The 14,918-nt window shown below is 39.2% G+C and overlaps 1 protein-coding gene across 1 annotated transcript in view; it reads left to right on the top strand.

The window, feature by feature from the left end:
* The window catches only part of NAALADL2 (N-acetylated alpha-linked acidic dipeptidase like 2), a 421,140-nt gene that overhangs the window by 103,738 nt on the left and 302,484 nt on the right, over window positions 1-14,918 (top strand). The window contains exon 3 of the mRNA XM_031055528.1: window positions 4,147-4,225. The gene's annotated coding sequence lies outside the window, so the exon portion shown is untranslated. The remainder of the gene's footprint in view (window positions 1-4,146; window positions 4,226-14,918) is intronic.

Raw genomic sequence — 14,918 nt, 5'->3', positions numbered from 1 at the left:
GCTCTGCTGCTTGGCTCTTGTCCCTTATCTCTGGTGTCCCTGAGTACTGGAGAGCCTGAGCGTGTGTCCAGACCTGTTGCAGGCTGCAGCAGCCCCAAGGTTACACACAGTGGTTTCTTTCACCTGTGTGGATATCTTGATCTCTCCTCTACAGGTGCAGGTTTGAAACACCACTCTAATCCCTCTTTCTCCATGTCAGCCTTTCAAGGGAAACTCTTGGTTTCCCCACAGAACATGTGAGATGCCTCAGTGTCAATACTGCACAATAGGACAGCGGGTGTAAATAAGATGATGAGAATAGGAGCAGTTTCTGTACTGTGTCCTTAAGAATCAGCAGACCTACTGATACCTCAAGTACCATTAATTCTTGATTGGGGCATGCTGAGCTTGTCAGAGGAGCCATCTGCCACCTCATTCTGTGCGTATTTATTTATTTATTAGAAAGGTGAATCCCGACACCTCGCATGGAAGAACTGTAAGGGGAACGATGTTTTTTATTCAGCTTCCTGCAGAAGATCTTACGAAAAAAAAAGGATGGTTTAACTTCTCTTGTTGACTATTTCTTCTGATACGCTGCATCATGTTGTATTCCCTTTTATACTGTGTTCACTGACTGGTTTCTGACTAATATGTCTTGATATTTGCTACTTGAAGTGACATACAAAGAAGCTGTCATCACCAGCTGTGCAGAAGACATCTGAGAAAACCAACACTAAGTACTAAGAAGGAAATGAAAATGTCTTTTCTGCCCCGCTAAATTTGACTTGTGGTACTGGTTTTTTTGCCATCTTTCTCACTTGGCTCAACACGCTTGGCTGCTCTGAAAGAGAAACACTTTGCTGGCTGCCTCTTGCATGATCTCCAGGTGCAGGGGCCAATGCCCAGTTTCCTGCAATGCAGAAATAAGTCAGCTGATTACATTTTTGATGCCTTTTTGAAATCTGTGATCTTCAGGCTCTCCTCAGGTTTAAAGCATATCAGGATAGGTTACTTCTGTGTCTGAATGGTTTAGATTGGAAAATAGATGTTCAGCACCGATCGCAAATAATTTACTGTTCTGTTAAGAGGGGAGAATAGGAAGTAAGCTATTACCATAAAAAAATTTTACTGCAATTTTCCTCTGCATAAGCTTAAATTCTGTGTAGAGAGGTTGTCAATTAGTGTGCAGATTTTTTTAATTGGCTATAATAAAAAGCTAATTGGTGTTTTGCTTAAAGAGTGAATTAAGAAAGTGTTGCTATAGAAACTTTACATGTGTATAGTGCTGCTCTACATAACAGTAGATATAATAGTCTAATGACCTTTCTGAGCCAGCTGTAAAGTCAAAGAAAATGTGTTAAATTCAGGCTGGCTGCAGAGATCATTAGAGGGTTTGTGACTTTACCCATTTCATTGCCAGAAAGTGTCTCTGGCATTGTCTCATAGAGTGTTTCTCTTGACTCATGTCAAACCATATAACAAATGCTGGTCTCAAAAGACCTGAACTTTTGTAAAATCCAAGTGCTCCAATTGTGAATGTGTAAACTGATCTGTAATCTGTCAAGCGTGAAATGTACTACTGGGAAAAATTCATTTTCATAATCTGAGAAAATGCGATGATGGATCGAAAGTGGCAACATCTAATCCAAGAGCTGTTGTATCCTTGTGTCCCTCCTTCCTCTCCCTGCCCTCTCTACCCACTCAATTCTGAGCCTCATGTGAAACACAGGAATTACAATTTTAAGTGAAATGGGATTTCTGCTCTAATTTGCAATATTCTCTCCTAGCAAGAAACACTTACCTTCTCAAATATAAACTTTGTTGAGGAGAGAACAATCTCTTCAGGATTTGTGTACAGGAATATTTTTCCTCAGGCTTCCCTACTGAAATTACTTCAGAGTCATTATCTGTACCTTTGCTAGCTGCATAAAAGTTATATATAGGTGGCATGGATGAACATAGTTGTTACTGCCAAGGAAGGTGGTCACTAATGAAATAAATGGCCCTGGCTGGTAAAATTGAAACATGACCTTTTATTTTCAGTTCCCTGAATCTTATTGTTACTATGTCAACAAATTGTTCTGCTCCTTTTAAACTGTATATCTAGAAGGTGTAGGGGTGTGGGAGCCTGCAGTTATTAGACATGATGACAGAAAAAACCTAAAGTGTTCTGCATGTCCAAATGTGAGAGACAGGACAAAACTATAATCTGTTGATGTTCTGTGGAATTGTTCACTCTGGGATTTTTTTTTCCCAGTGATTTTCAACTAAATAAACAAAACAACCCCCATTCTGTGTCTGCTAAATTTGCCCCTGTACTTGTTCTTCAAACTGGTAAAACACAACCATGTTTGAGTGATTAGTGTATGATTTGACATTTTTTCCCCCCTCCCTTCTTTTCCTCTCCAGTAAATGCCTAAAAAAAAAATAAATCAGTCTTCTAAGTGGTTGAATTTAGGAGAATCTCTCAGAATTCAGTGGAATTATACAGACAGCTTCTTTCTGTACCTCTGGGTCAGGACTGAGGAGTGTCATAACTTAGCAGCTATTCTTCCCTTGATACACATATGTAAGCCCTATTAGTGTTAATGCCTTTTTGAAATGCCTCCCTCATATATTCAATATCTACTACTGTGTCCAAACTCTGAAGCCTTATGAGTTGCATGGCATGTGACTGTCTCTAGAGCTTAATAGAAAGTTGGATTTAATCTCATAGTTCATCTTTTGAGCAGTAAAACTGTAAAAAAGATAAAATGTTGTAACGTGAAGCTTTTATCTGAGACTGTGAGCAAATAAGTTTTTTTTCTGGTCCAGGGAAAAGACTGGGTTTTTTTGTTATTTTTTTCATCTTCCTTTTGTCTTGTCCAGTCAGACCATGAATGTAAGATATACTTACAGGGGCTGTATAGTCTAGAGGTGTTCTTTTTGCAGAAGAGTAGTACAATATTGTATTGTCAAGGAAATGTAATTTTTGAAACCCAGTAAATCCATCCTTCAGTTTAAATTTTTGCTGCTTTGCTGCACTACATTTTCAACTGCCTTTGTGAAGAGGGGACTGGGTTTCTGAAGAGGCAAAACATGAATTTTCTTTAGGACTGGTATTTTTCTCTTAGTTTTACTTGGCTGTACAAAGCTCTGAGCATCCCAATCTAACATTGGTATTTCTGTTCTAACTGTAAAATCAGTAAAATTTATATTAAAGCCAAGTGTGTGGGAGATGAAACTCCTGCTAGTTCAGTGTGTTATTTGTTTATTTGGATTAGTGCTGGTTGTGGTGCTATAAAATGGAGTAATGAGGAGCTGGGTGGGTTCTGCATTCTGGACATTGAAAAGAAGTCACAGAATCAATGAGGTTGGAAAAGACCTTGGAGGTCCAGAGTGAACCAGACCTTGGCACTGGGTGCCACAGTCTTTCCTTCAACAGTCACAGTGCATTTTTATTTTTTATTTTTTTAAATTATCTTTACTGATATGGTTGTGTTTACAGAAAGTTATGACGAAAGTTGGTTGCTATTGGTCCTTTTCCCTCTTTGTTTTATAATTTATGGAGTGCAGCAATGGAAGCTTGCTTATTAGTGGAGCAATCTGTGGAATCTCTATAATAAGCCTTGATTAGGACTGAACTTCAGTAATATGCACAGAGACTGTTTAAATATGTACTGAACTACCTTGTTTTGCTTAAGGAAGGAACACATTGACAACTGAATTTCATTAAAGAAGGAGGGAGATTTATATGGGTGATAATGAGGTTGCTACTGGGAAATAGGTGAAATATTGAAATGATGATAATATCAGTGTTGTTTGTTTTTTGTAATAAGAGCAATTCCTGTTTACTGATGGATAACAAAGGCAATTGTTTGTTGTCCAGTGTTTTGTAGTATAGCAGAAGTGCCACCACAAATTCCCTGCTGAGGAGTCATGAGTCTTCATGAAACAGACCTTGCTGGGTACAAGGACATTGATTTTAACATTTTAGGCAGATATTTTGTTTCTTTAAGTAAGAAAAATATTTCCTAAGTACCATCATGCTTCAAAATATGTTCTACTTTGCTGCAGTGTCAGGAAAATGCATCTTCTATTTATATTTACAATTTGCATCATTGCAAATGATCAGCTTTCTGTTTCAATGAGTGGTATTATAAAATGTGATGTATCCCTCTTTTGCAGAGAATTAGTGTAGAGGCCAGATTGAAAATATGCCTTCGTGACAAAATCTCCACAAAGCTGATCCCTTCTTGGCTTTAAGGTAAATGAACAAAAACCTCTTCTGACTTTTCTTCTCATCATGGTTGTTATTCTGCTTGGAACAAATGTGAGGATATCATATGCTCAGAATAAAAAAATAGTATTTTAAGGAGTTAAGCTGCAAAACTTAAAATTTAGTCAAAGTGTAAGCATAAGCCAGTAATTTGAGTATGGCTTCAGTAATTAAAAGAAATGACAGTGGCATGAATGCTTATGTGTCTTACATACTGCCTTGCTAACTGTCTGTTTTTGTCTGAAAATTGAATATGCATATGAAGGGAGAGATCATTCTAATTGAATGGAAAATATGAAATTAAAAAGGCAACAAAGTATAAATAATTGAAAATCAGGTTGCAGCTCTCAGCTTCTGTATGTCGGGAGCTCAGTTGCAAACAAAATTGGTAGAATGGTAATTCACATTTTTCTTCCTCTTAATTTTCCTTTCATGGTACCATACTCCTGGTATAGGGAGCAAGGCAGTGAAAATGATGAAGGGGTAATTAAATATCTGTAGGAAAGTAAGAGCCAAACCAGAGACTAATTTTCAGCACTCTACAGCTTTCATTATATATGTATATGCTTTGATTTCTCATGTATATGGAAAATGTATCCTCTAACTGCATATTTTTAGCCTTTCTCCTCCAGAATTGTTTAACTTGCTGTGGCAAGCTTGTTTTGTTTGTGAAATCATTGCAGAAAAGAATTCTTTTAAAAACTTTATGAACAGTTAGTTACCTGTGCGTACAGCTAAGTATTCTTAATCTCAACTAAGTGTCCTTTATCATGGTTTTACCTGATTTGAATGTGTAGCATGTCTTGTTCCTTCATTGAAATCACTCAGAATGGGTAATTTTCAGTGTTTGGAACTTCTTGATTCTACATGCCCTGCTGTGTCTGTGGATGAAGGCACCAGTGAGGTTGCTTTACCCAAAACCCTTTATTTTCAACCAAAACTTGCCCCAAATTTAACCAATGCACATAGACATCACAGAAATCATCTTCTGCCACTTCATATCTCAGTACTGGGGTTGTGATACTGGCACAAGCCATAGACCCACATCCCAGGAGCACAATAAATTGGAAATACTCTCTGTCAGAGTTTGCTCAGTTGTGTATTTGGTTTAAAGGCCCAAGATTTGCCCTAAGTGTCAGGTACTTCTAGAACCAAATCAGATTCAGTAGCTGTTGGGTATTTGGTGGCAGCATAAGGTGATGCAAGAGTGGACTTTACCTGAAAGAGCTGTGTCCTCCCCTCTGTCCCCAGCATGGCCTTGCCACTTGCCCTGTGCCACTGGGGACACTTGGGATGCTGTGGGAGGAGCTGAGTGAGAGCTGCTCTGGCTGGAGCCAACCTGGGCTGGGAGGAGAGAAATCTTCCCCTTCTTTTGCACTGCCCAGCTCTGTCTGGGCTGCAGGACTGCCCTGCTGGTGCTGCCAGTGGAAGTGAACCTGGGGCTTGAGAATTACAGAGAGATAAGTGGTCCAGAGGTGGGGTGTATTTGCACTAAGGACTGGATCAGTACCTCCAGTGGCTGAAGTACTGCTTTGTTTCCCTGGAATAAGTTAAAGATAGTTCTGCTTCTGAGATCAATTGGTTTTTATTTATCTTGATATGGTTTAGAGCAGCACTTCCTCATGGTGAATGCTGTTCTTCTGGGTTTAAAAAAAATGTCATCTGTTGCTTTATTTTTTACAAATTCAAAGGGCATTTAGTACTGTCAGCACGAGATCATCGTCGTCTAATAATATTACATGTCCATTAATGTCAGCTTTTAACAGAGCCCTCTTCCTAATGCAGCCATACCTTGCAATCATGCTGAACCTTTCACTACAAAGCAATTACCTGAGTTGTGTAAATTGGCTAAAACCTCTGAGCTATTAAAACTCAGAATGTTGCTTCTGCTTGGAAAGAAAGTCGTGTTGTTTAACTCCCCCCTCCCCTTCATCCATCTCTGAGAGTGGGAGCCTGTGTGAGGGAGAAAAGAAAGGGAGCCTGATGGTGCTTAATGGCTGATGAATAAAGCCAAGGATACGGGAACGGTTGCCTGGCAACCTGGGAGGATGCACTGAGGTCCCTTGTCACTGCATAGGAGTTGACACTGGCTCATCTCTTGAGCTCATGAAGAAGGATTACTGAGGGTTTGCACACTTTATCCTCAATATGCATCGTGGCTGGTTTAGATCTGTATCTTATGTGTTTTGTCTCTGTGTATTTCACACTTCTAGAAAGAAACACAAGAGGAATAGAAGCAAATAAAGTGTTTTACTTAAAGGAAGAAAATGTGTGCTTCCTGTCCCATGCATTATTGTGCTTTCAAGATGAGAGCTGTGTCTAGGAAGATATTTGCCTAAAATTGAGAGCTCTTAGACCTAATTCCATGTAAAGTTCTGTTTTCTTAGTCTGAGAGCCCTCTGAAAATTATCATTAGTGCTAAAAGATAATGAGCTTGAGTTTGTGTTATAATTGCAGCCCTGAGAAGAAGCCTTTTTGTGGTTAAACACAGCTCTAAAGTGACACATCTGCTTTATTTCCCTTCTTACACAGAAGTAATGTCAGGCTGAGAGCACACTGAGGATTCTGACAGACTTGACCTTGTACAAGTTATTCTTAAACAATTCAAATGGATTTTGAACGCAGGTGTCAGCATGAGGAGTGGATCTCTCTTTGTGCTGCAGGAGGGTTGTGCATAGGTGGTGTTTCCTTAGGGATGTGGTATTAATTTGGTGTTCCCTAGAAGACTTCTGGGAAAGTACATGGACATTACCCCGTGAACGTTGTTGTCATCAAGTGAACATTGATCCAGTAACTATTTTTGTTTTATATGGAGATAATTATTAAGGAAAAAGGTGCAAGAGGCTGCATAACCCAGTGTGTTTTGAACAGTTCAAGTAATTTTCTTTGCTCTTCTGTTTCTCAGAAACAGCTTTGGTGCCTAATGATGAGATCAAAGCTGTAGGAAACATGTTGGGTTCTTGTTTTGAGCTGTTGGACAAAAGAGCTACCTGGCATTTTTGGCCCATTTCTCACACAAGGCAAAAGTGAGGTTAAAGGGTGTGTATATCTACAATTGTATCATTTTGGGGATTCTTAAACAAAAAAAAAAAATCAAACACCTCTCTCTTACTGGTAAGAGCAATTGTCATTTGCCAAATGCCTGCTTCCCTTTTTTCTTGTTGAGTTCAAGCTTTTTGTTAATAGTTGTTCCTACAGCTGAAACTGTAGAGTATTTTGGCATAGTGTGAAACCTGACCAGCTGTCAAAAAACACTGTTTGCATGGAAATGTATTGATGGAATTTGCAAAGAAATCTATTAAATTTACTGCAGGCTTTGTAATTATCAGACTTGGAACAATAATCTGATTTTTATCAGCATTTTCATCTAACTTTTTTTTTTCTGTACAATCCATTCTCCTTCTCTGTCCCCAAGCAAACACACAGAGGCCAGACAGCAGCAGCCAGCTGTGTGGAACTGCTTCCTTGTAACTGGAGATCCTCAGAAATCAGGTGAAAGGTCTGAAAAGTTTCAGTGTGGATAGCCAAAGCCTTGAGGCCATTGTCATTAACAAAATGGTCTTTCTCCTTCTTTCTCTTGCAGGCTGCTGCATCTGACTTACTATTTATCTTTTTAATGGTTTATACTTGTATTACAAGCCCTGAGTTTGCTACAGGGTATTGAGAAATGTTTCCTAGCTCATGATGATTCATGGGAAAGTTTGGATAAACTGCTCTGGACTGGTAACTTGTATTCTTTAGGGCAACCTTGGTCTGGGGCAAGATTGCTCTTTCTCATCATCTGCACGTGTGATTGTCTGTGGATAGAATTGTATTAACCCAAATTTAACCACTAGCATGGAGGGAGCTGCAGCTGCACTGGTGTTACAGAAACTTTGGACCCAAAGCCTTGAAGCTGGGCTTTAATCTGCTGTATCGATGAAGGAAAAGATTAAAATTTTAAGATTAATCTGTTCATGTCCAAAGTGTCTAAATTGCTGGCTGCTTACTCCCCTATAGCAGATTCTAATATAGCAAAATACCTTAAAAATACTTATAATTGAACCAAGACAATAAGTAAGTTTTTTTTTTCTTTCTAACTGTGGGCAGTTTGTATTATTCTGTCTGTACAATACATTTCTGTTTAAAAAAGCACAACCAACTTCTACCATGTTACCAGAAATGTTCTTTTATTTGCAATTCAAATGGAATAATTTTAAACTTTAAAACCTTTTTGTCCATCATGTTGTAAGGAATATGAGTGGAGTATATTAAATGCTTTCAGCATTCTATTGAAATGCCTGCTGCTGTCTTAGGAAATTTCAGTATTACTGATCTGTTAAAACATTGGTTACATTGAAATGTTGGTTAAGGAAACTTACACTATGATGCTTCAAATCAGCCAGTTTTGACACTTTCAACTTACTTTTTGCAAGGATTCTAATCTTCTTTTACTGGCCCATATTGTAGTAATTTCTGTAGGACTGCTTAATTTCTTATGGAACTGAAACACAGAAAGTCATGGAAAGTTTAACCCAGAACAGACAGGAATTAAAAAAAATTACTTTATTTGTGTGTATCATGAGCACTGTAGGAAAATGAGAGTCTGATTTCTTTTTCTTAATTATGGACACAAAATTGACTTCTCATCCTTCATTTTGGATTCTATGCTGTTTTGTGTTACATAATATCCTCTCCATTTGAGATATGGAAACAATTTATTAGTGAAAGCATATGATACAACAGGGGAAAAAAAGGGTCATGGTTGATGCATTTTTAGATCTAATTTCCTATATTGTTTCTGTATTTAAAAAATCCATGTGAAAATATAAGAAGCAATGCAATAACTGCATACAAGCAAATACCAAGCCAACAGCTGTGTTTTCTAAGAGTACAGCACTGCAACTGGAATTGGGAAAAATAAAACTTTATTGTGGATTTGGGGAGAAATGGAAAACAGTGCTAATCTAAAAATAATTGGTCTTTTTTTCCCCTCAGTTGGGGAGAATAAGATCTTGCTGCCTTTACTCTCTCTGGAAAAATAGAGCTCCTTCTGTTTTTTAGCAGTACTGCAAAGCTGATTCAGAGATGCAAACAGCAATGAAGAGTGTTATTCCACACTAGAAAGGCTTTGTATGGGGAGTTACTTATAGTAAATAATTGATCTAACAACTAGTTTGGAAAAAGGAGGCATTTATTCAGTCTGGAGCACAACTTGGATGCAGAGATGGTGCTGGGCAGAACCTCGGCCTGGCTTTGTGCAGTCCCCGTGCCTGCCCATCTGATCCTGCAGCCTGCTGGTTAAAAACCAAAGGAATGTGCTTTGCTGCAGACTGAGGGGCTGTGCTGCATCTGCAGGGGGCTGTGAGCAGGTGTGATGTGCGAGGCTGTCCCTGGAGAGGACATGGGTGTCACAGACACATTTTATCAAAAATCCTTTCCTTAGGATTTTTTCTCCTGAGAAGCTGAGAGGCCTCAGGAACAAAATGTAAACAGTGGTTATCTGCTGCTGTGGAATGCAACAGGTGGCTGTGATTGGTCTCATGTGGTTGTTTATAATTAATGGTCAATCACAGTCCAGCTGGCTCGGACTCTCTGTCCAAGACACAAGCCTTTGTTATTCATTCCTTCTTATTCTATTCTTAGCCAGCCTTCTGATGGAATCCTTTCTTCTATCCTTTTAGTATAGTTTTAATGTAATATATATCATAAAATAATAAATGAAGCCTTCTGAAACATGGAGTCAGATCCTCATCTCTTCCCTCTTTCCAAGACCCCTGTGAACACCGTCCCTGGTGGGATGGGGGCTGTGCTGAGCTGAACGTGTGCCCTGCATGGAGCAGCTGGGTCAGGGAGCCTGTGCTCACCTTGCAGCCTGCCAGCAGCAAGGAAAGCTGCTTGTTCCCCTGTGGGTGCCCCTGCAGGGGCTGATTTCCATTTTTTATGGAGCAGGAAACAGAGATGGAGCAGGAAATACTGGAGACCTTCCTACTGTGGTGATGCCATGATGATTTTTTTACCTTTCCTTTTATATATATACCTCTTATGTATTAAGCATGCTAAGTACCTTTAGCATGCATACTTGTAATTCCTTAAATCTGATATTTTAGCATAGTTCTGCTATTCTGTTAGGCCAGAAGACCAAACATCCCAAAGACCTCACAGCTGGAGGCAAGAAAACCCTATGCTATCTTAAAAAGCCAAGGTCCCCTCTAAAACACATCCTGCAAACTAGGATTAAACCCATCTAGGGGGGAGTACTTTGGGTTAGGGAGATGTCATGCTATTCATTCAAGCTCTCATTAGGGCATTTTTGTTAGATAAGCTAATTTGCAAGATCTATAAAATTGTATCCATGATCTACCATGTGTGTGCATTTTGATGTGTTCCACCTTGGCAAATTGTTGCACCATAAAAATCCTTATTAAATACCCAGGTAAAAACCCTCTATCCCTTAACTGTGTCTGGCTCTTAATTTTACAATCAAAGCAAAGGCATCAGTGGGGCCAGTGAAGGGAATGGCCTACCAGAGCTTTGTCAGGAGACAACAACACCTGGCACAAGGGGGCAGCAAGTCTGCTGGCTAGAAAAGTAATAAATGGCTGTGGGAATATCAGCTCAGAGGCTTTTCTGCTCAGTTTGTGCCCTCCTTTGTCCATGGATGTGACAAAAGTGTTTTTCAGAGACCCTGTTTAGCCTGGTGGATGGTGTGTCAGGGCAGGGTTTGGTTGCTTTGCTCCATTCTGGAGGGATTCAGGCTCTGCTCGATGGGATGTGTGGATTGCAGGAGCTGCCTGTCCTGCTGTACGGGGCAGTCCCACACTGTGAGGTCCTTTGTAGCATATTATTGCTTCTCTGTAGGATATCCATGGCTGTATATCTTTATATATATATGTGTGTGTGTGTGTGTGTTTTACAGCTCTCCTGTTGTAGCAATCTGTAGTGATTGAAGATTCACTCCTAAGATTCTTCCTGGCTCTTCTGTATTTGCTGGGGTAGAAGATATTTCAGCATTCAAGTCTTCGTTGGCTTGAAAATCCATCTCCATGTTAAATGACTGTATTTCATATAGTAAATTTGTTATAAAAGCTTACATATGTGCCTGGAATGCAAGCTGACCTACTTAAACTGCAGCCCTTCCCAGCTGTGCTAGATGGATCTAGAGATGTGTGTTCATCTTGCCAAAATCTAAACCCTTTTTTGAAGAGGTGCTTTTTCTAAAAGAGTAAGGATAAAATGGTGATTTTTTTTCCTATTTAGAGCTGATCAGGTTTGATTTCCTGTATTAGGTTCCTAGACTCTGTGCTTCCTAATGTGATCTTAGAATAGTAAGATTTACTTCTTAGTTGTGCAAGATGGAGTTAGTTTTAGCATTTATAACGTGAGCTCTCTTGCTGACAAACTTTCTTCATTCCCTCCCTCTTCCATTCTCCTTTTCTTAAGCTGCTTACTTTTGTCATGCAATTTTTCCTTTGCTTTCAATTATAACTACAAGATTCATCAAAAGTAAGGGTGGTAGAAATAAATTGTGACGAGATTTTTCAGCCAAACAAACAGCATCTTTGAAAAGCTCTGGTTTAATTCTACTGTTCTCCTAAATAATCAAGTGGATCAAAGGGCAGGGGGATTTTTATTATATTTTGTATACTTTGCATTACTATCATTTATAGCCCCAGATTAAAAAGTACCATCTTCTGTGCGCCAGACCTTTATAGGAGTTTAATGAATATAGGAGTTTGTTGAATACAGAAAAGACCAAATTAGAAGGAAACAGAAGAAACTAATCCTTTTTTCCCACCTTCTGCAAACCAACTTCACAGTAATGTGTCTGCAGCTTTGGCTTCTGTGCACTCATCCTTCAGCTGCTCAAGTCTGAAGCTGCTGAAGCTTGAGTTGTTATTTATTTTCTGCAGACCTATTTTCATTAACTAGGAAGTATAAAACATTAAAAGTGAATCAGGAGGCCATTGCTGATTTTGATTGCTAACTTTTTTTTTTGAGGTTTGGTTGCTAATGCTCTGGGAGTGAAAACTGAGGAGCAGAAACTGATTAGAAAATGGAATTTAAAGGAACTTCAAAAATTGCATTTTGACAAAGCACCTGTTTTCTGTGGAGGGGAAAAATACTTCTGTGAGGAAAATGGTCTTGTTTTAGCCTTCTAAATCAGGATTTTGAGAGGGAAGAAGGAGAGAGGTTCTGAGTTTTCTTACGGTCATAAAAGGTAAAATAGGTCACATTGTGTTACATTTGTCAATCATGTGAGGACAGTTAGGTCTCAGAGAGACAGAACAGTTACCCATAATTCAGGCATTGTGAAAATAATGTACACATTGTTAACAAAACAACAAAAAATAATGAATCCTTCTTTTTTCTGCATACTAATACATTCCCTTGGCATGTGATTTTCTCACTCAGCAAGGGATTAGGGAGAGCTTGAACAACATGTCAGTCATTTTGCTGGATATGCTTTTGAAAAAGGAGACTGCTCCTCTGTGCAACCTTCTCTGGGATCTGGAAGATCTAAATCTTAATTCTGTTCAGTCCACGTCAGTGAGTTGCAGGTTGGAGTGGTGTTTTGGTGTTTTCTGGTCCCTTTAGTAATTGCCTATTATTAATGCTTAGAAATAAATGGGAACAAATATATTTTGTTTCTCACTAAGTTCCAAAGAGGTGATGTTAGCATCTGTGTGAAGTTTTATACCACAGCACCCTTGCAACTGGTGAAAAAGTGGTTAGCACAATTAGAGTTGGAAATAAAATGATGGAGTAAGTCTTTCCTGGGCTTTGCTCACTACTCAGTGCTGTCTGTGCAAGGTCTCTGCTGCTGGCACTCACTCTTTTTTTAGTGCATCATTTGCATTTAGTGCATTATTTGCATTGAAAACCTTTTTCACTGTGGGTTTGAGACTGGTTATCCTTTCCTTTGTGTTTAGTCCATTTTAATTGTGGAAGAAAGTATTTTTCCCTCCCATCTCATGTTTTAATTGAGGTTGTAGCCTGAACAACTGCTTGTAATTTAGAGGGAAACCAAATAGTGCTGTTCCTTTTGCTGTACCATTTTTCATGTGATAAATGAAGTAGCCATGTTGCTCTGAACAACAGAGAAATAAGCAGCACTAACATCAAGAAAACCCAAGCACCAACACTACACAAGCATCAGAATCTGTGCCCCTCTGGTTTCGTGAGGCAGACAGGATTGGCACTGTCCCTTTGCTCCCAGCACTCCTGCCATTGTTGAAGGTGAAATATTTGTTAAATCTGTCAGCCCATGGTGCCAGACAGGTGGTCAGTGCAAGAAACTTTATTGGCTGCTTCTGTCCTGTGATGCACTTTAAAACACGTGGTTATCAAGGAGCAAGTGTTCACAGAGCCTGGTTCAGAGTCATCTCAGCAATTGTGTGAAGGAACTCTGCATAGTCACAGTTCTTATGTTTCAGTTCTGGATATTATTTTGATTATCTCTGCAATTTCATATGTAATAATTGTGTCTCCTTATTCATGTTTTGGAAACACTGGGCCAGTAGTTTTTAGAAAAAACCAAACCCCAAAATGTGTATTTCCATTCGTTTTGTAGAGCATCTAGTGTAACAAAGCATGTTACCAGTAAGGAGTGACAGCAGCAGTGTTAGCTGTGGGTGATACTGCTTTGTTTGCATTGATTCTATAAAATAACAATATTCTTGAGTAAAAGTGAGAGTCCTGAAAGCCTTTGGGCCAGCACATAGAGGAAACCTTGGCTTTTCTGAAGGCTCTCATTTGTGAGGGCCTCTAGCTTTGCAGACCTACTCTAGGAAGCTTGTGACAAAATTCTCTGCCCATTCTCAGCGCTGTTGGTAGGGTGTGCTCTGTTTCCAGTGACATGGAATTTAGGCTTACAGTCATCCATGGTGGCAGCAGGATGATGCAGTGATCGGCTTGCCACGGCTTCATGCACAGCATAACCAAATTTTCTTTTTTTCAGCCCTGATCACTACAATCATCAAATTACATTTCCTTTCACTTTCTGTCAGATCCACTCTTTAGACTAAGAAATATTGTATTTGATGTGCAGTAAATACATAGAATCACTTTCTCTTTTTTTCTTTCTGGGAGCAGAGCAAAGCCACTGCATTTTCACACTTGGGTGTTTCTGGAGAGGGTGAGTGAATTAAGAGTTCCTCCTTTGGAAAACACTCCATTTAAATCATTGCACACAACTGAGCACAACAAACGGTTCTAAGAGAACATAAAAGCAAGAAAGCTGCTTCTCACCATCAGTCATTGTTGAGAGAGGGAGTGTGAAATATCTTGAGTTTCCGTCCTTTTTGCGCTATTCCCACTTGTAGTCTTCATTTCAAGGGAAGAAGTATTTTCAGTGCTATCATTCTCATCTCTTGAATTCTTAAAAATATTTAAGAGTTAACAGAAGGTGATGTGAGAAAATGCTAGAACCGTAACTGCAAAATCCTTCTGTACGTGCTAAAAGCCTAAAATCAAAACCTTACTCTTGAAGGAAGTGCTGGGAAGGAAGTGCTGGTACTCAGTAGCTAAGGAGAGGAGTTATTTATATAGCCTTAGACTTTCATTTTCTTTGGAATGAGTAGCTCTCCTTGTGGGGGTGGAGGGACACCTCATGGAGTACAGCAGTGAGGGTAAAAACTAATCATTGTGATTTTTTTCCATGCTTAGAAGTAATACCAACATAGGTTATTTAAGGATTTCT

The sequence above is a fragment of the Geospiza fortis genome, unplaced genomic scaffold (genome assembly GCF_000277835.1).
Source record: "Geospiza fortis unplaced genomic scaffold, GeoFor_1.0 scaffold172, whole genome shotgun sequence".
NCBI lineage: Eukaryota > Metazoa > Chordata > Aves > Passeriformes > Thraupidae > Geospiza > Geospiza fortis.
The sequence above is the reverse complement of the archived record's forward strand: the minus strand, read 5'-3'. Positions and strand labels throughout refer to the sequence as shown.